The 20369-nt window shown below is 36.8% G+C and overlaps 1 pseudogene; it reads left to right on the top strand.

The window, feature by feature from the left end:
* The first annotated feature begins 504 nt into the window (after window positions 1–504).
* Window positions 505–1485, top strand: LOC114054108 (annotated as a pseudogene).
* Window positions 1486–20369: the final 18884 nt, after the last annotated feature.

The following is a 20369-nucleotide window of genomic DNA, read 5'->3' as shown; positions in this document are numbered from 1 at the left end:
GTATAACGAGAAAAAAAATTTCATAAATGGAATGTGTTATCTGGAAAGGAGTAAATTCCTTGAAACTAAAGATCTACAAACACAGGCTGGAAGATTCCTTGTGTAGGAGCTGTAGGTATAATCCAAGGGGATTCATACTTTGAGTAGAGGTTGAATGAGACATCTGAGATTCCTTTCCTTTGATGAAACTGTTTGTTTAGAAAGTTGGTCTGACAAGGAGCTCATCAAATGCAATCAACCCTAATTCCAAAACAACTTCAAGGAATATTGAAAAGATGGAGAGATCTACTTTTTGACAAGGACATTTTTAATAGACACATTGGGAATGAAATGTTGAGAGTTTTCTCTGCCTCCCTTTTCAAAGATGAAGGTGTTTAAAACACTCCTAATACTTCTAACTAAAAGGCATCAAAGAGATCTTATTGAAAATAAATTCATGGCTGTCAGTTCTTCTTTCAAGCTTGGTGTCAGGAACTCCTGCTATAGCCACATCCATGAGACAAGATGGTGAAGGTTGAAGTTAACATATTTGGCCATATTGAGTGCTGGGTGACCAGGGCTACATTCAACTCAGGTGGAGTAGACATTGTGGCCATCAATGACTCCTTCATTGACTTCAGTTACATGGTTTATATATTCCAATATGATTCCATCCTTGGCAAGTGCAAAGGCACTGTCAAGGCTGAGAATGGAAACCTGGTGATCAATGGAAAATCCATTATCATAATTCAGGAGTGGGATACTACCACTATTAAATGGGGAGACACTGGAGCTGAGTATGTTGTAGAGTCCACTGGTGTCTTTACCACCATGGAAAAGGCTGGGGCTCACTTGAAATGTGGAGCCACGGGGTCATTATCTCTGCTCCTTCTGCTGATGCCCCTATCTTCATGATGGGAGTGAACCATGAGAAATATGATGATTCTCTTAAGATCGTCATAATTACTACTGCACTGACAACTGCCTGGCCCTTGTGGCCAAGGTCATTTATGACACCTTTGGCATTGTGAAAGGACTCATGACCATAGTCCATGCTATTACTGCTACTCAGAAGATAGCAGATGGCCCCTCTGGCAGGCTGTGGCGTGATGGGCACGGTGCTGCCCAAAACACCATCCCTGCTGCACTGTTACTTGCTAAGGCAAAGTCATACCTGAGCTGAATGGGAAGCTCACAGATATGGCATTAAGTGTTCCTGATCCGAATGTATCTATTGTGGATCTGACCAGCTGCTTGGAAAAGCCTGCCAAATATGATGATATCAAGAAAGTGGTGAAGTAAGCATCAGAGATACCCTGGAAGAGCATCTTGGGCTACACAGAGGACCTGTGACTTTAACAGTGACATTCACTCTTCTACCTTTGATCTGGCCCCAGCATTGCTGTAAGTGACCATTTTGTCAAGCTCATTTCCTGGTATGAATATGAGTATGGTTATAGCAACCATGTAATAGAACTCATGGTCTACATGGCCTCCAAAGAGTAAAGTGGAAAACCATGGATCTTCATCCACAGCCAAAAAGGAGCTCCACCACTGGGGAGCCCACACTCCTAACCTATCTCCCTATATTGGGGATCCCATGACCCATTCATATCCTTGCCCCAAAACAAATACATCTGTAATAAGGGGGAGGGAAAGCATAGAGTTCTATAGTGTATACCATCAGTGTAAAAAAAAAAAAGAGGTTATTTACTAGTTCATAAATGAAACAAATTTGGAGAAACACAATGTATTAGAGTTATATAAAAGGTAAGTTCCAATAGTTAAAGAGTTAGGTACTACAATTCATTTATCTATTCCAAAAACTTTATTTTTTAAAAAGAATCTACAAAAAGAGTGCATGTGAGGTCCTAGAGAATTTGTAAGTGTAGGTAAGAGATGATTCCTGACTGTATAATTTGTAGTCTAGCAAAAGAATGAGACACAAAGAAATAATTATGATACATATTATACTTGCTGAGAGGTGCAAACTGAAGTGTTCTTTGAGGTCAGAGGGGAAAGGGGAGGTATCATGGAGGATAGAGCAGTTGAGAATCTTTGGGAATATCCAATAAATGGAAATGCTATGTTTCTATCTCCCATTTAGGCTAGGTAAGTGTACAGAACTAAAAATGTGCATTCTAAGACCACATACTTTACTCCAAGTAGAAGCTAAATGTCAAACATATCTTGTTGGTCACAAAGATTATTAGGTACATGATTAGCAGAAGTTTACCGGAGGTAAAAACAAAAGTCAATCAAAGGTCATATTTTATTTTTGGAAGGTTAGTAACTGAATTTTCATATAAAAATGACAACACATTTTAAAACTGGGATTTTGCCAGCAATGCTTTTAAAATATAAAGGAAAAAAGGTGAAAATCCATTAGAGACATTTTGGATAAGGGGGCGGGAGAGTGAAATGAATTAAAGTATTATTTCAATACCTAAGCTTCTTGCCCAATGGTAGCATCTTAGAAAACTATGATAGGGTAGCTAAAGTACCCATAGGGGGTCTTCATGGCAGAATTCATGATTAAAAAATGGAAAATTCTGTTGGCAGAGGCAAGCTTCAGTTTTAATTAGCAATGACACTTGCATCTACTTTCTGTCTGATGAAGTGCTCTTTAAACTAACAACCCTTAAGAACCTCTGCTTAAATTTAATCGATATTTCCATTTGACAATAGCAAAGGCAAACTTGTGATTCAATACCAAGCAATGCTAATATTATATGGTTCAAGTGGCATTGGCTTTCAGTAAGGTTTGCAGTTATTCACCAAATCTAATTTGAAAACCACCAACACATGCATACTCTCTTCTGTTTCCCCTTCTCTAGGAGAATAATCTTATGATGGAAGGTTTTAAACTCAGGGGAAAGAAAGGCACACATCAAATGGCAAATCTTTTATGCTCCTTTCCCCTTTGTTCTTAAAAATATACCAAACAGCACCATTTCTTTAAGCTAAGTTTCAGCAAGGACTCATTCTCTTGTTAGTAGGAACAATAAAAGGATATTATTCAGCTCTGATCTTTTCATCATTTTGAAACATCGATGAACCTTGCCAGCATCAATTAATTCTTACTCCATTGATAATTCCTTACAACATTTTTGTTAGCTATGGACATTCATTATTCCTTCTGCTGCTGCTTTCTCTTCCCTCACTCTAAGATAAGGAGTTAAATGCAGAAGACCTATAAGGTCCATTGAAAGAAGTGATATGGGGACTGCAACAGCTGGAGCTGAGGCTTTATTTAGAAATAAATCTTTTCGTCATAAAAGATCAGTGGCTTGCGAAGAGTGTGCTTCCTTGCAGCAGAGTTGAAAGAGCAGGAAATCTGAGTTCAAACATGACCTCTGACACTCTCTGTGTGACCATGAGCCAATCATTTAACTTCTCAGCCTCAGCTTCTTCATCTGTAAAATGAGGATAGTCTTATCTGCACTATTTAATGTTGAGGAAAGTGCCTTACAATCCTTAAAGTGCCACATAAATGTGAATATTATTCTAATTGCTGTGGTTGTTGTTATTGTTATTTGTAGCTAGAGTTTGGTCTTTAGCTTTGGAATACATAGGGTGACTATATGTTGATATTTCTCTAGAAAACAAACTCAAGGTGATGGGGAAGCCTGTGTCACATCAGCCTTCTTGATCAGCTGCTGGACAATATCACTAATTGGGCTTAGCCAGAGCTGTAAAGTAGTAAGTCTTAAGGTCACCCAGGCCACATATCAGCTTATACCAAGCCTATTATATATCCATCTATTGATATGATTTATCAGCAAGAAAGTAATTAAAATGATCACTGGAGTCAAGTATAGAAGTAATAATTTAAAAAAAAAAGGCAAAATAGGCATTTGTCTCTGGCATGCAAAGTTGTAGTGCAAAGGAAAATATATTAAATTTTCATTTGTCAAACCCAAGAACATTTGACATTAGGATGGGGGTACAATTTATATTCTTGCCGGAGGCACAAAATTAGGTAGTTAAGTGCTGGGCACACCCAAAATAACAACGTGTTTTTAGGCCACAGTGTGCTGCAGGTGGTAAGACTGCTGAGTAAAAGGAATAGGAGTAATTCTGGATATAACAAATTCAACTAAATTCAACAAACACTTATTAAGCATCTATTACATGTCCTTCTGCATTGCAAGGGCAGTTAGGTGGCAACAATAGATAGAAGGCTGGGTTGGGATCAGGAAGACTCATCTTCATGAGTTCAAATCTGGCTTCAGACACTTATTACCTGGGCAAGTCACTTCCTATTTGCCTTAGTTTCCTCAACTGTAAAATGAGCTGGAGAAGGAAATGGCAAATTACTCCAGTGTTTTTGCCAAGAAAAACCCAAATGGGGTCACAGAGAATTGGACGAAATTGAGTAACAAAAACAACAAAAGTTTCTTTCCCTTACATCACGCTACCTTCCTTTTTTTGAATTTGGATTTTTCCATACTCAGCAGAATTTAAAATTTAGAAATAATTTAGAAATAATTATAATTAATTTACTTAAATTTTATCTGGGTAATTTTCAATATATCCTATAATTCAATTACTCTGAGTATTTTCTAACTTTTTGGTTACTTTTCTAACACATATTTAACAATAATAGGAAAGTTTGCACAGTATGCAAGCCTGACAGGGTGGTGGGGTAATACAGTACTAAAGGGTTAACACTCCCTACAGTACCTCAAAATCACTTTCTCTATAATAACCCCAAGAGGTAGGTAGTGTGTGAGCGGTGTTATCCTTATTTGACAAACAAAGGTATTGTGGTTCAGAATGAAAATAACTTACCCAGATCACACGGCCAAAGCAAATAAAGAGAATTGAATTTAGGTCTTTTAATCTAAATCCAATGTTCTTTTCCCTACAAACATATGAAAGTAATATCAATCACCTCCCTTGACCAATATAGTCTTCCCCTCGAGGGCCAGAAATGGCAGGGCAAGACAGTGAGGGTTTGCATTCTCATTTTACATCTACTATTATTGTTGTTCATCCTTTATTCTTGAAGAGGACCAATGACATTAGCAGAGTGATGTCTTGACTTGCAAGGGATTTGGATTTAAATGAGGCAGTGCTGTGCAGAGTCATTAACATCACTCTCTCCTCCAGAGTCATCAGAGTCCAGCGACAAGACATAGGTCAAGATGACTGGTGTTGGCCCCTGCAGGCAGTGGGAGACCTTGGCCTTTTTAAGCTAAGGTCTTTCCCAGGTCTCAGATTGTCTGAGGCAACACCCATTCAGTAGTTAAAGGTTAGGTAAGAATTGAGGCAAAAGATGGCCTAGTTTGCCTTTATAAAAGATTTAATCTGGGAGGGGAAGACCCTCAGAGTATTTAGCCAGAACACAACTGTGGAACCTAAGACCTCTGACAGCAGGGAATATTGTATTTTAATCTTTACATCCCTAGTACTTATGTTGGTGCCTGACATTTAGGAGTTGCTCAGTAAAAGTTTGATGAATTGAACTGATTGTTGAGATCTAATATTTGTGAAGGGAGGGTAACTCCACTGCTAGCCCCAGATCTTTCAGATGACCCCTTCACAGATCTATACACACCCTGGCCAACTAATGACTTGTCTTGCCTTTGGACTTTACTTTGCACTATCTGCCCTTGTTTTATCTATTTCTCCTGTATTATCTGGTATTGTGATCTGAATATATATCAAAAGCCCTAATAGACCATAAGCTCCATCAGGGTAAGGACCATATTTTCTCTGAATTTTGTATTTCCTTGAGCATCCAGTACAGTGCTACACATACAAAATCTCAACAAATGTTTGTTGAATTGAATTACATGCCTAATTCTTGGTATTAGGAAGGGCATGGAAGAAGCACTTTACTAATATTTGAAGAACAATTTCAGATGGTAAAGAATAACTATAAGCTGCAGAGAAATAAGAGCTATAGAAAGATCCATGTGTAACAAAGGACGCAGGAATGGAGTGGACATTTTTGAGGCAAAGTCTTCAGGAAAACTCCAGATCCAAAAAAGCAAAGTTACAAACAGTAAACCAAGCTGGAAAAGAGAAAAGTTGCTCTTTGCTGCTGTTGAAGACATGCTGTGGGGATACCTGCATTAAGGATGCATTAATAGTCCCTTAGTGTCTTGAAATGATGAATGTACCTGTCTAGGTACCATATTTCACTTGCCAACAGAGAGAGACTGACATAAATAGACACTGAGGATTAGGCAGCCTATGGTTTTTGGCAAAGTTATTCCAAACAAGCCCATCATTCAAAGAAGAAAGGTTTTGCTTTTGGTGCTTATAGATGACTGAATGATATCTCAATTATTTTAAGATTTAAATACTATCTGAAGTGTATTTAATATAGATCAAAAAAGACAGTGTGGGTTCTGAGAAACCACTTTGATTTTCTTGTTTGTTTGTTTTAATAGATTTTCATTGACATGATATAGATCAGAGGTGGGGAACCTGTGGCCTGAAGGCCATATATGGCCCTGTAGGTCCTCAAGTGCAGCTCTTTGACTGGGTGCCGCACTTGAGGACAGAGAGGGCCACATGTGGCCTTGAGGCCATATGTTCCCCACCCCTGGATATATACCAAAAAAGGAAGAAAATTGAATAAAACACTGTATAAATGATATAAAAAAATCTTAGTTACCTTTCCAAACTATATCTAGCTGCTAAATTGCGTGGTGTTCTATCTAAAGCATCACTGGAGAACAAAATGATAGAACACCCAAAGGATGCTGTCTTCATCATTGCACAGCATAAAGTGACAGCTGGCAGTTGCCTACAGATTTTTAGCATTTTACTGTGATCCAAGCCTGAAAATTAGTTACCAAATCACTGAACTAATAAATATTTATTAGATTAAAAAGATTAGATTAAAAAAATTTATTAGATTAAAAATACAGATTAAAAAGATTAAAAAGAGTTCTTCTGTTCTGACCTTCTTTTGTGAAGTCGAAAATGTGACATTGACTCCCTCTGTCCATCAGAGGTTACAAGAAAGTATGAGTTGCCATGCTGGGTGAAAACAACAGCCCCCATCTGGATGACGAGACTAGCTTTGAAGGAGAGAATGGCTATTGTCCACGATCCTGCCAATCACCCTTTCCCAAGCCCCTTATATTTAGTCTGTTTTGCATATCCTTAATGTGTATGTCATGGCACCAGGCCAAATGTAAACAGAATGTAACTTCTTGAGAGTATGTGTTTGAGTGTGTATATATATATATATATATATATATATATATATATAAAAATAATACATATATATACACATATATATACATATATTACACATACATATAATATGCATTTACAGATATACACTATAATGTGTATAACGTATATTAAAAGTAACAAAGTGGCATGGGGAGAGGGCTAGGAAGATCTGGGTTCAAATTTCACCTCTGATACATATTGGCTACGTGATTCTCTTTAAGACACAAAGCTGCAGAGAAGGTGCTACTGCATTGATAGAGGTAGTTCTTCACTGAGAGCTCCCTACGGCCAAGTCCGGGTCCGATTCCTATCCCTTATTCTTTTTATCTAACTTTACTTTGACCAAATTGTCCTTATAGGCAGGTTTTGATCACCAGAATCTTTCTTGTTCCTGATCTGCAATTAGCTTTGTACAGCTCAAAGACTTTAAGAAACCGGGTATCACTGTTATTATTCTTTATTACAAATACAGCAAAATTAAGCTGCTTTCCTAGGATTATGCCACTGGGGGTATAATTATATACTTCAAGTTTTAAAATAGAGCCTGTATATGTAATAGCTTCTACAAAGAGATTGAGTGAAAAAAAATATACACCAATCCTGTGATGAAATTACTGTGATGCTTAATGTCACACATACACATGTATCTAGAGATAAGGGTAGAAAATTATTAAGGAAAGATATTAGTTTTCCAAAGGATTATGACAAAGAGCTCTAGTGATGACTGCAGCAGTCAGGCCTGGCACCAGTTCTAGCTATTATGTTGTATGGTTGAATTGAATTGAAGCCTGAATTAGTAAGGGGCAGAGGAAGGAAAAGCGGGGGGTGTTATATAAGTCACTGGACAAGGTAAAAGTAACAAAAGAAAAATAGATTCCTGTTTATAAAGAACAGGGCAGTGAGCATGGTGCATGGTAGTGTTGGGATAAGGATACAAATGGAGAGAATAGATTAGGAACTTTATATCAGCTGCTATTTTACTTTTCTCACTCCAGCTTCAAGGAAAAAAATGCCTCTTCAACTCTACAGTCCTATGCCTAGCAATGGTCCTAGGAGGAAAAAGTACAAGAGATTTGAATGGAGTAGATCAGATATTGACTATTCTTCAATGTTATTGTTATTCAGTCATTTAGTTGTGGCCTACTCTTCATAACCCCCATGGGTTTTTCTTGGCAAATATACTGGAACAGCTACCATTTCCTTCTCTAGTGGATTAAAAAAAAGAGAGGTTAAGTCACTTAACCCTGTTTGCCTCAGTTTCCTCATCTGTAAAATGAGATGGAGAAGATGGAGAAGAAAACCCTAATGGGGTCATAAAGAGTCAGACATGACTAAAAACAACTGAATAACAAATTTTTTTACTCTAGATCCAGTGCTCTATCTACTGAGTCACCTGCTTGCTTCCAAGGCAAACAGAGGTTAAATGACTTGCCACGGGTCACAGAGCTAGTAAGTATCTGAGGCCGGATTTGAACTCAGGTCTCATTACTCTAGGAGTCTAGGAGACTCTAGGAGACATTGCACCACCTACCTGCCTCTATTCTTCAATAAACCAGACCAAAATTTAAAAAAAAAAAAAAGAAAGAAAATCAATCTGTTCAAGGAAGACACAAAACAAAATACTGCGTGTAAGATGGTGGTAAAATGAAAGATTAAAACATAACACCAAGCTATGGTAACATGAATCACTTTGCAATTATGTCTTAATTGTGGCTAAATGACTGGCTATGAATATTGTGACTACAATGACATATACCTTATGGTGAAAGGTACTTGATTCATCAAACAAGAGATTCCCTTAAATTCCTCACCTGCAGCACAATCTGGAGACACCATATGCTATGCAGCATTATAGGCCTCGTACATATCAACTGGGACAATAAATCTAAACTATATATACTAAACAAGAGTTTAAATTAATCTTTTTATGTCAGTGAGGAACATGTTGACAACATCTATGGCCAAAATGGCTTTAAATAGATGAACTGAAAACTTGATTCTTACTTGAGGACATTAGATTGTTTTTTTTTTAACCTCCTTTAAAACACATGAGCAACACTACCACTAAAGTAATTCTTTCTGTTTCTATCTCTTTTCTCCATTTACAATACCACCTCCTTAGCCCAAGCCTTCGTCAGCTCTTCCCTACACTATTCCAATAGATGGCTAATTGGTCTTTCTGTCTCTACTCCCTCCCCTCTCCAATCTGCCCCTCATGTAAGTTGATATTTTATAAATGTGGGTCTGACCATCTTCCTTCCATTCTCAAGAAGTGGTCAGTGACTCCCTATTGTCTCTAAAATGTCACTCCTTTGTTTACCATTTAAAATCCTTCACCATTTGACTCTAACAATTTTTTTTCAAATTGATTCCACATTTTTTCCTTCTCATGAACCCCAAAATTCCAACCAAAGTAACCTACTTACCGTGGCCATCCACTATTCTAGCTCTCACCTCCAAGGTTCTGCACAGGTTGTCTCTGATGCCTAGAATATACTTCCTCCTCAGTCTCTACCTTTTACCTTCCTTAAACTTCATCAAGACCTGGTTGTTACTTCCCTTCCTCACTCAAATCGCTTTGTATTTTTTTCTGTGTTTTGCATTAATTAGTTTGTGTACACATTGTTTTCCCTCAGGTACAAGCTCCTTGAGGTTGGTGATATTTTTCATATTTGCCTTTGTATTCCTGGTATCTTGCATAATGTTTCACATATGTCAGGTGCTTAATAAATGTTTGCATGCTTGCCTAATGGATGAATGAACGATGGCTTTTATAACCTTTGTTAAGTAGAACATAAGCTTCAGCATGTCCCATAAAACTGAAAAATTATGGGCCTATGTTTCTGTCACCCAAGGATGAGCCTAGCTAAGTTCAGAAAGGCTCTGGAAATAATTTTGTATGTCTTAAAAATTACTTTTTCCCCTTTGCCTCCCAGTGCAAATTATTCCAACTGGTCCCACTTCAGAAATACAAAAGGTATTTTCAGTTTGGATGTGGTTCAACAAACCACCACTGAATTTATTAGCCCTATTTAGTGTCACTTTCTCAGCTATATCTGTTGAAACTCTTTTCCCATGCTCTATTTATCTATTTTAATCTTTTCTGTCATCTTCTTAGTCCCTCAAGCATGTCACGTTTGCCCTCTAAAGAGACAGTTCCTCTTAGGTATAATTTACATGTCATGTAAAGCATATAACAATCATGTGCTGAAAATTCTCAATTAACAAAATCATTCTTTACTGAAATGCAAACTAGTTACTAGGTTAAACCAAGCTTCTAAACTAATGATTTTTAAGGGGAATGCAAATCCCAAAGAGATTACTTCTGAATTGCATTCCAGTCACTATTGCATTTTTATTATAAGATTTATATCCCTCATATTCCAAACTTAAATGTATCTTTAACATATCTATTTATTCAACAAAATTCAAATAATGCTTACCAGTCAGCAAGAATTATCAACATTGTACCTCAACTCTTTATTTACCATGAATTCTTTTATTAGTGCAGAAACAAAAAGTTCAAAATGAAAATACATTTGAATAATAGATGTTATAGTCTTTTAAGAATTTTTTTTCCCTGACAACAGGAGAATCCTAAAAACCCTGAGTTTAATAAGTCATTAAAATTAAAATTTTGTGTAAATACAGTATGTAGTTTAAATTTGAGGCAGAGAATCTTGAAGAAGCAAAATATGGACATATTTACTTAAGCAATTTATGCTCAGTGGTTCATTGCACATGGAAATGTTGATAACTATGGAAATTAGACAAGTAGAATAAAATTGTAAGTATGCTAACATGACTCATACTACCTGGGCAGTCTGGAAACATCTAACTATGATCCTTAAAATAACCTAACCTTCAGTTCTGGTGTGTGCTAAGATGCTGAAAGCACTGGAATTTTTTTTTTAATTGTTATCATTGGAGAATTTCTTCTGTAATTCAAGGGCAAGCTGCATTCCTACTGAGAAGATGGATAATTTATGGGAATTTTGTCTTTGAAGCATGCCTCTTACATGGTGATGTGCCCTTATGTTTTCATTTCTGCTAAATATCCGTCACTAACAAAAATATAATTGACATATACATGGCCTCTGACCTTAGCAATAATGAGCTCTTCTTTCATTGTCACATTACCATCTATCTGCATAGAAATGCTGAGAATTAAAAAAGAAAAGTCTAGACACATCATTTCTCTCATTTAAGTTAATATGTTGACAAATCTACTGAATTAGAAGCAGATATATGACAGGCTTCCATGTTCTATAAGCATTTAACTCCAGCTGAAGTTCAATAAACAATGTAGTTTTTTTTTTTTTTTGCACAGAATGGACACATTTTAAATAGCGAGATATACCAATGAAGACACACAGTAAGTTATATAACAGAGCTGTCTCAAGACTTTGGTTAAGTCTTTTCTTTTCTCCAGACCTTTCTCATCTGTAAAATCAAAGGACTGGAATTGATGATTTCTAATAACTCTTCCAGTTCTAACAATTTATGATTTCACGAATCCAACACCCCACTATGTTCATCCCTTAGAACCTAGTGAGGTATTCGTCTTCTGGACTTTCAATTCCAGATTGAAGCACATCTACAGAATAAAGATTTTACTTTGTATTGGGGGAGCCCTAAAAGATTCATCCCAACACTGTGACATCCCTAGGAAGGAACGCAGTAGGAGGCTAAATTAATTCCAGAAATACCCTAAGTGCTTAGATTTGTTTTATTGGGATAGATGATACTCTATGGAGAGGGATAATAAGGCCAATCTTAAAAGCATTCTTAAGCCATAGCGGGGTGACTTGAGGTCGGAATTTTGAGATTACCCTAGAACTTAACCTACATCCCAATGCTCATGGACATTTTACTTTGTGTTATAAATCTTCATCTAGTATCATAGCAAGTCAGAGTTAAAAGAAACCTTAGTCTCTTTCAGTGACCTTAGACTCTTTTATTCCACTCCTTTATTTTGCAAATGAATAAACCAAATTAATGAAGATTTATATAACCATGCAAAACCTAAGTAGCCGAGGTGGGGCTTGAGAACAAGTTAGTGTTGTTTCTATGATGTTACATTGCCTCCTACTCAACACGTTGCTCCTTGTGAAGTGAACCTGAGAGATACTCCTACCACTAACATTCTCACTCTTAGAACAGCTACTCGCCACCCCCTACCTGATAGACCAATTCAGGCTTCATCATTACCAGACCTGTAGGCTGGTGGGACTAAATAGCAGGCTTCAGGAAACTGGCAGGGGATTCTTTAGGGGAAGGAGTGAGGTTTGGTGCATATTAGAGGCAGGATGGAAAAACCATTCTAGCTAGTTGGTTCATAGACCTGGAGTCAGGAAGACTCATCTTCCTGAATTCAAACCTGGCCTCAGACACTTAACTAGCTGTGTAACCCTAGTCAAGTAACTTAACCCTGTTTGCCTCAGTTTCCTCATCTGTAAAATGAGCTGGAGAAGGAAATGGCAAACACTCTAGTATCTTTGCCAAGATAATCCCAAAATAGGGTCATGAAGAGTGACACATGACTGAAAAACGACTGAACAACAATGTGTAGGGCCATGAGTAGGGCTAGCAGGAACTTTGTTATGGCTGAGATTGCAAAGTCTGATTAATTCCATGAATAGGAGATATATGACCTAATGGATTCTTTGCATATAAGAATATAAGAATATTTTGCATGTAAGAGACTTTTTAATCCACTTCTGCAAAAGGTAGTTTCTGAAAAAGAGAAGAAGAATGCTTGTTTGTCCCTAAGGAGGGTAAAGACTAAGTTACACTCTGTTACCGGTAGAGGGATTTCGAGAAGATCAAATTAGATAATATATGTAAAGCACTTTATGTACCTAAAGGCTGTGGATTAGATCTGTGATTTCATTGGTATAGGGGAAATTACCTCTACCAATGCAGGGTGGCACTTTCTCTGTCTTAGAGACCTGCCTAGAGTGCTGAAAGGTTTAATGACATGCCCAGGGCCACACAGCTGGTATCTGTCAGAAGAAGGATGTATTCTTTCTGGCTCTGAGGCCCATGCTCCATCTACTATTCCATGCAGCTCCTCTTATAAACCTCAACATGCCTTTTGTGCTTATTATTACATCTTATTAAATAATTTTCCTCCTTGACTATATCATGAAATGAAATTATTCTACATATTTTGTGAAGTTTTTACTTATAGGAATTTAAAAAAAAATACATCTCATGCTCCTTGAAGGCAGGAACTGTTATTTTTGTCTTTGTAGTCTTAAGTGCCTAACACATACCAGATGATTACTAAATGTTTGTTCAATTGAATTTGTTGATTTGAAATATTGAAGGAATAAATGCAGAAAATAATTCTTAAGGAAACTATACTCTTGAGCCATGGTTCTCGAAGTGTAGTACAGGGACCCTTGGGGATTCCTTTGCATAGGCTCTAAGAGGTCAAAACTATTTCATAATACTATTGATATCTTCTAATTTTAATGTGGTAAATATACACAAAGATAACCAACCAACCAACCAATATAAGCAAAAGTTGTTTGATATGTTTAATGTTTAAGAATATAAAGGGATCCTGAGACCAAAAAGTTTGTGAACTGCTGTTTGAAAGAGAATTTTCTTGACAGATTTTAAAGTAGATTAAGGAAATTTGGAGTAAAGAGAAAGATGGTTTATTAACAGATTTATTTAGTGTGACTTTTTTTTTGACAAAATAAAATAAACAGGACAACTTATTCGGAATCTTAATCCTGGGAAACATATTTGTCTTTATAAGCAGGAGGCTTGTATTTTAAAATAAGCAATAGTTTCCAAAATATAGTGCTACAATAAAAATATACTACATTCTAAGAGTGATTTGTAGACCTCACAGTAGTAAGTCATAATGCATGCCATCAGTATCACATCTAGTAATGCCAGTCTCTCAGTGATTAGGAGCAATAGGGTTTCTTTCAAAGCAGAGTTTCTTAACTTTGTGTGTGTGCGTGTGTGTGTGTGTGTGTGATGGATCCTTTGGCAGTCTGTTGAAGCCTATGGACCCTTTCACAGAATAATGTTAAATGCTTAAAATAAAATACATAGGCTTATAGATGACACTATCTTGTAATTCAGTAATCAAAATATCACTTTAAAAGTTCATGGACCCCATGGCAAGGACTCTAGTTTTAAAGCAAAATTTGATTCCTTTTTCATTTTTAGGTAGCTTTACATAATTTATATCAGTGATATGAAAATATGCTGTCATATTTACATAATGCTATCTCATGAGATGTGCTAATAACAAGTAAGTCTAACTTGGGGAAATAATGCCTATATAGTGTAAGTCTATCGTAAAAAGCATTAGTCTTTGAAAGCTATTTTCAAGAATCTGAATGCTCTATTGATAAAGAATGCTTGAAATACTCACAACACGCACACATGCTCTTACCCACACCAACTTAAAATTGTAATTCTAAAGATTGCTACTTGGAAAGTATTTTAATTAGTCTTCTGAAGAAATACTTGTCACTTTGAATTTGATTAAGTTGCTTTTATGTCTTGTTTGTTAGTGTTGAAGAGAATACTAAATATCTACATTCCTCACATGCAAGTGTAATAAAACATACATAAGTTTCTGCTTATAAAGTTTTTCCTATAGAGATATACTAGATGACTTTGAAGGCTTTTTCCCCCCAGTTCCCATAATAACAAAAAATTAAAATTTTTGAGGATTTAGAGAGCTATATTCATATTTTAGACAGAGAAGGGTAAATTAAAGTTTATTCATGACCTTAAGATAAAAACATATTTTTTTTCAGATGCTGGGCTAAAGTTCATTTTCTCACTGATACAGCTTAGGGCAGGAGTTGTTAACCTTCTCTTGTTTCATAGATCCTTTTGGCAGTCTGATGAAGCCTATAGACCTCCTACTCAGGACTATGTTTTTAAATATTTGTAGACAACAATGTCTGCTAGCAGTACCCTTTGCATTCGTGTGTGTGTGTGTGTGTGTGTGTGTGTGTGTGTGTGTATGTGTGTTCCACAAGGGTTAGATAGCTATACTTCTGAATTATGAGATGGGAAATTCAATTAACTTTTCCTAAGCAGTTGTCAAGTCTTGTTTATTCTACTTCCACAATATCTCTCACACAGCTATTACTCTAGAACTGTATTAAGGGGGAGGGGGATTAAATAAATCAATAGTTATTCTACTTCACTTAAATCAAATGACAAGATCACAATCATAGACTTTGGAGTAAATGAAAGAGTCCTTGGAATTGGAATGGTGGTGTTCAGAGAGACAGAAAACTTGGTCATGCCTTAGGTGTCCTCTATAAAATATCAAGGGAGTTGTGAACCAGAATTATTCCAGAGACTGAAGCAATTGTTGTGCCACAGCAAATATCTCTGAAGAGGAAGCACTTGCAGAAGGAGAGGCCTTGACTTTGACCTAGACCTATACTTCCTTCCTCCTTTAGCTGCAGAAGAACTTGGTGAAATCTGAAGGGGATTTTCAACTTTTCATTGATGTCCTAGTGGCTTCTCTGGATCAGCAACTGACAATTTCTTCATTGGGAGCCAAGGGTAAACTGCATATATATTTATGGCTTCAGAAGAATCCTAGCATAGAAATTACACCATGCCTAAGAGGAAATTCTTGGGTACCCCACAAAAAGAAGAAAAAAGACTTTCAGTTACTAGAAGCTGTAAGTTACCCCTTGGTCTCACCTACTCTCTAAGTCTGAGCCCCCTTTCCCCTGAGCTGTGTATACTAGTGAGAGAGTGTGATTCACTTTTTTTTTGGTGAGGCAATTGGGTTTAAGTGACTTGCCCAGGGTCATACAGCTAGTGAGTATTATGTGTCTGAGGCTGGATTTGAACTCAGGTCCTCCTGATTCCAGGGCTGGTACTCTATTCACTGCGCCACCTAGCTGCCCATGATTCACTTTTGTGGAGGAGGATCTGTACCAAATCTTACTGTATCACATGAGTAAATCCTCCTTTAGACCAGAAAGAGCAGAACATAAGCATTATCATAAGAACAGCAATTTTAAATTAATGAGTCAGGTCACTTAACTCAGATGGATCTTATCCCAGATAACAATTTCAAGGCCCTCTGTAAAACTTCATTCCTAAAACTATATGTCTTAAGCTCCCACTAGTACATTTACTTTTAATAGTCAGCTAGTGGACAATTTAGCTTAAAGCAGAGACACTAACTAATATGACATTGTAAGAGTAGAAGAGAAAAGAAGTTGCCCCTGCAGGCCTGGAGTTCATTCTCCCACAATCACAAATATAAACAGAAGAAAAAGTGGGGATACACATAAAGGATATTAGTAGAGAGGTATTCAGGTAGGGAATACACATGACCTAGGCATGCTTCTGGTTCTGCAGGGTTCCAATGTCTTTCCCATTCTCATGGTGTTTTCATGATGCTTTACCTTTTGGGGCAACAACTCTGTTGCACAGATCATTCAGCTATGCAGGCCATTCAGCTGGTCTCTCTGGGCTCTCCCTCCATAGCTCAACTCTCAATAAGGGATAATCATCATTTTGACTCATAGAAATCACTCTCCTCAGAACTGCCTCTAGTCTTGCCCAAATGGGCCTGCTCACTGCAGTCTATGATCTTTCCTATTGGGCTAATAGCTCCTCTACATGCTCGATGGGATAGGAAGTATTCCCTCCCCTACTCCCCAAATTGAGAATTGATTCCCTTTAAAGAACTGTATTCCTCTAAAGCTGACTGACTTCTATTTTCAGAGCTATCTCCTTCCTTTGCCCTCTCCTTAGAAAATGCAGATCACCTTTTAAAGGACTACTAGGGATATGGACTATGTTTGGCCATCAGATGATTATCTGCCTTTTAATTCCATCAGTTTTGATCAGAGAACTTCTTGACACCATGCAAACTCTAATTCTAAGTCCTTTTATGTACTTTTTAATACACTTTTTTTCTATCTGTCATCTACTCTATGTCTTCTCTGATTTCATCAACTAGGCTGGGATTGAAATAAATTTATTATGAGTGGCTCCTTGAATAGGTATTGGGACTAAACCTATGATTTCATTGCTTTAAGGAACTCTCAGATGAGGAAATTCTCTAATAGCATGGCTTGTCACCTTTTTCGTAAATTATAGTGTTAGAGAGTTGTCTAGGCCATTGAGAAATTAAGTGATTTTTCTCAAGGTCACAAAGCCAATATGTGTTACAGGTAAACCTTGATCCCAGGTCTTCCTGGCTCTGAAGCCAGCCCTCTGTCTATTCTGCCATCCTGCTCTATAACCCCTCCTACTCCCAACAAACATGGAAAAGGAAACAGAAGCACAGAGATTGGAGATGAGTAAATGTCCTGAATTCTGAAAAAGGGAAGAGAACTGAATTTACACAGTATAATCTAGTGAATTTGATTTTGATTCCTCAAAAAAATTTTGACTGTATTATTAAAAGTTACCTAGGAAAGGAAAAGATGATCACAAAGTGTCAGCATATCTACATTAGCAACACATTATTTTGGACTAGTCTCCTTTCTTTTCTGGAGACTTTGCTTATCAAATGTGAGGTGTTCCATATCTCTTATTCCAACTAATGTAATGACAGAAGTCTTAGACATTTCTATTGAATCAATCAAACACGTAAACTAGGTGTGAACAAAGCCTTAATCAGTTTGGGAGGAGTGAAACCCTTTGACCATTGAATTAAATTAGATATTACATAGAAAATGTATTAAGATTGGTTGAATCAGATACATCTCTAGGCCTAGGCATATTACTGTAAGCCAGTTCAAAATTAGGCATTTCAGCAACAGACCAGTCTAATAGTAACTAAACTTGCCATAAGAAGATGGTCTAGCTGTAGCAGATCAAAAACTGTATTATAAAGCAGCAATTATCAAAACTACTTGGTTTTGACCAAGAAATAGAGTGGTGGAACAGAGGAATAGGTTAGGTGCAAAAGACAGTAGTCATTGACTATAGTAATCTACTTTTTGATAAACCCAGAGAATCCAGCTTCTGGGATAAGAACTCATTATTTGACAAAAACTGCTGGGAAAACTGGAAAATAGTATGGCAGAAACTAGTCATAGATCAACATCTTATACCATATACCAAAATAAAGACAAAATGGGTACACAATTTAGACATGAACGGTGATACTATAAACAAATTAGGAGAGCAAGGAATAGTTTACCTATCAAATTTGTGGTGAATGGAAGAATTTATGACCAAACAAGAGACAGAGAACATTATGAAATTCAAAGTGGATAATTTTGATTACATTAAATTAAAAAGTTTTTTTGCACAAACAAAGCCAATGCAATCAAGATTAGAAGGGAAGCAGAAAGCTGGGAAAAAAATTTTTATAGTCAGTGTCTCTGATAAAGGCCTCATTTCCAAGATATATAGAGAACTGAGTCAAATTTATAAGAATACAAGTTATTGTCCAATTGATAAACGGTCAAAGGATGTGAACAGGAAGTTTTCAGATAAAAAAATTAAAGTTATCCATAGTCATATGAAAAAATACTCTAAATCACTATTGATTAGAGAAATGAAAATTAAAACAATTCTACGGTACCACATCACAATTATCAGATTGGCTAACATGACAAAATAGGAAAATGATAAAAACTGTAACACTAATGTATTATTGGTGGAGTTGTGAATTGATCCAACTATTCTGGAGAGCAATTTGGAACTATGCCTAAAGGGTTATAAAACTGTGCAAACCCTTTGATCCAGCAATATCACTTATAGATCTGTATCCCAAAGAGATCATAAAAATGGGAAAAGTACCCAAATGTACAAAAATATTTACAGCAGCTCTTTTTGTGGTGGCAAAGAATTGGAAATTGTGGGGATGCCCATCAACTGGGAATGGCTGAACAAGTCGTGGTATATGAATGTAATGGAATACTATTGTTCCACAAGAAATAATGAGCAGGAAGACTTCAGAAAAAACTTTGAAAGACTTACATGAACTGGTGCTGAGTGAAATGGGCAGAACCAGGGGAACATTGTACACAGTAACAGCAACATTGTGCAATGACTAACTTTGATAGACCTAGTTCTTCTCAGCGATGCAAGGGTCTAAGACAATTCCAGAAAACTCATGATGGAAAATGCTATCTACATCCAGAAAAAAACAAACAAATGAAACCAATAAAGTCTAAATGCAGATTGAGGCGTACTATTTGCTCTCCTTTTTTTTTTTTGGCTTCTTTCTCATGGTTCCTTCCATTGGTTCTAATTCTTCTTTACAACATGCTCAATCTGAAAATATGTTAAAAAAAATGATGAGTAGGCAGACTTTAGAAAAACTTGGAAAGACTTGCATGAACTGATGCTGAGTGAAGTGAGCAGAACTAGCAGAACTTAGTACACAGTAAGAGCAACATTGTGTGATGACCAACCTTGATAGACTTAGCTATTCTCAGCAATGCAGTGATCTAAGACAAAGGTGGAGAACCTGTGGCCTTGAGGCCACGTGTGGCCCTCTAGGTCCTCATGTGTGCCCTTTGACTGAATCCAAACTTCACAGAACAAATCCCTTTAATAAAAGTATTTGTTCTGTAAAACTTGGACTCAGTCAAATGGCCACACTCAAGAATCTAAAAGTCCACATGTGGCCTCAAGGCCACAGGTTCCCCTCCTCCGATCTAAGACAATTCCAAAAGACTCATGATGGAAAATGCTATCCATATCCAGAGAAAGAACTATGGAGTCTGAATGCAGATTGAAGCATATTGTTTTTCCTTTTTAATTTTTTTTTGTTTTTTTCTTTCTTGTGGTTTTTCCCTTTGGTTTGAATTCTTCTTTACAACATGACTAATGTGGAAATATGTTTAATATGATTGTATATGTATGGCCTACATTAGATTGCATACTGTCTTGGGGAAGGGAGAGGTGAAGGAGGGGGGAGAAAATTTAAAACTCAAAATCTTGTAAATGTGAATGTTGAAAATGAAAAACAAATAAAAAATATTAAAAAAGGAAATTTGCCCTAAAGGTGGGTTATGGATAGAGTTCTCTCTCCTCTTGACAAGAGGCAACCTTATATCGTCAAAAAAATTTAAAAACTTTGGTCTTCTTATCAGTAGCAGTGGCCCTGGATAGCAGTGGCTGATGGAGAGGCAACCTCAAGATTACCAACTTTGGAAACCAGTAGAGAACTTTACCTAAGGAGAACTTTCTGAGGATTCCCCAAAGGG

The sequence above is a fragment of the Vombatus ursinus genome, unplaced genomic scaffold (genome assembly GCF_900497805.2).
Source record: "Vombatus ursinus unplaced genomic scaffold, bare-nosed wombat genome assembly UNPS02014812.1, whole genome shotgun sequence".
Taxonomy (NCBI): domain Eukaryota; kingdom Metazoa; phylum Chordata; class Mammalia; order Diprotodontia; family Vombatidae; genus Vombatus; species Vombatus ursinus.
Note: the sequence above shows the minus strand (reverse complement) of the source record. Positions and strands in the feature narration are given on the sequence as shown.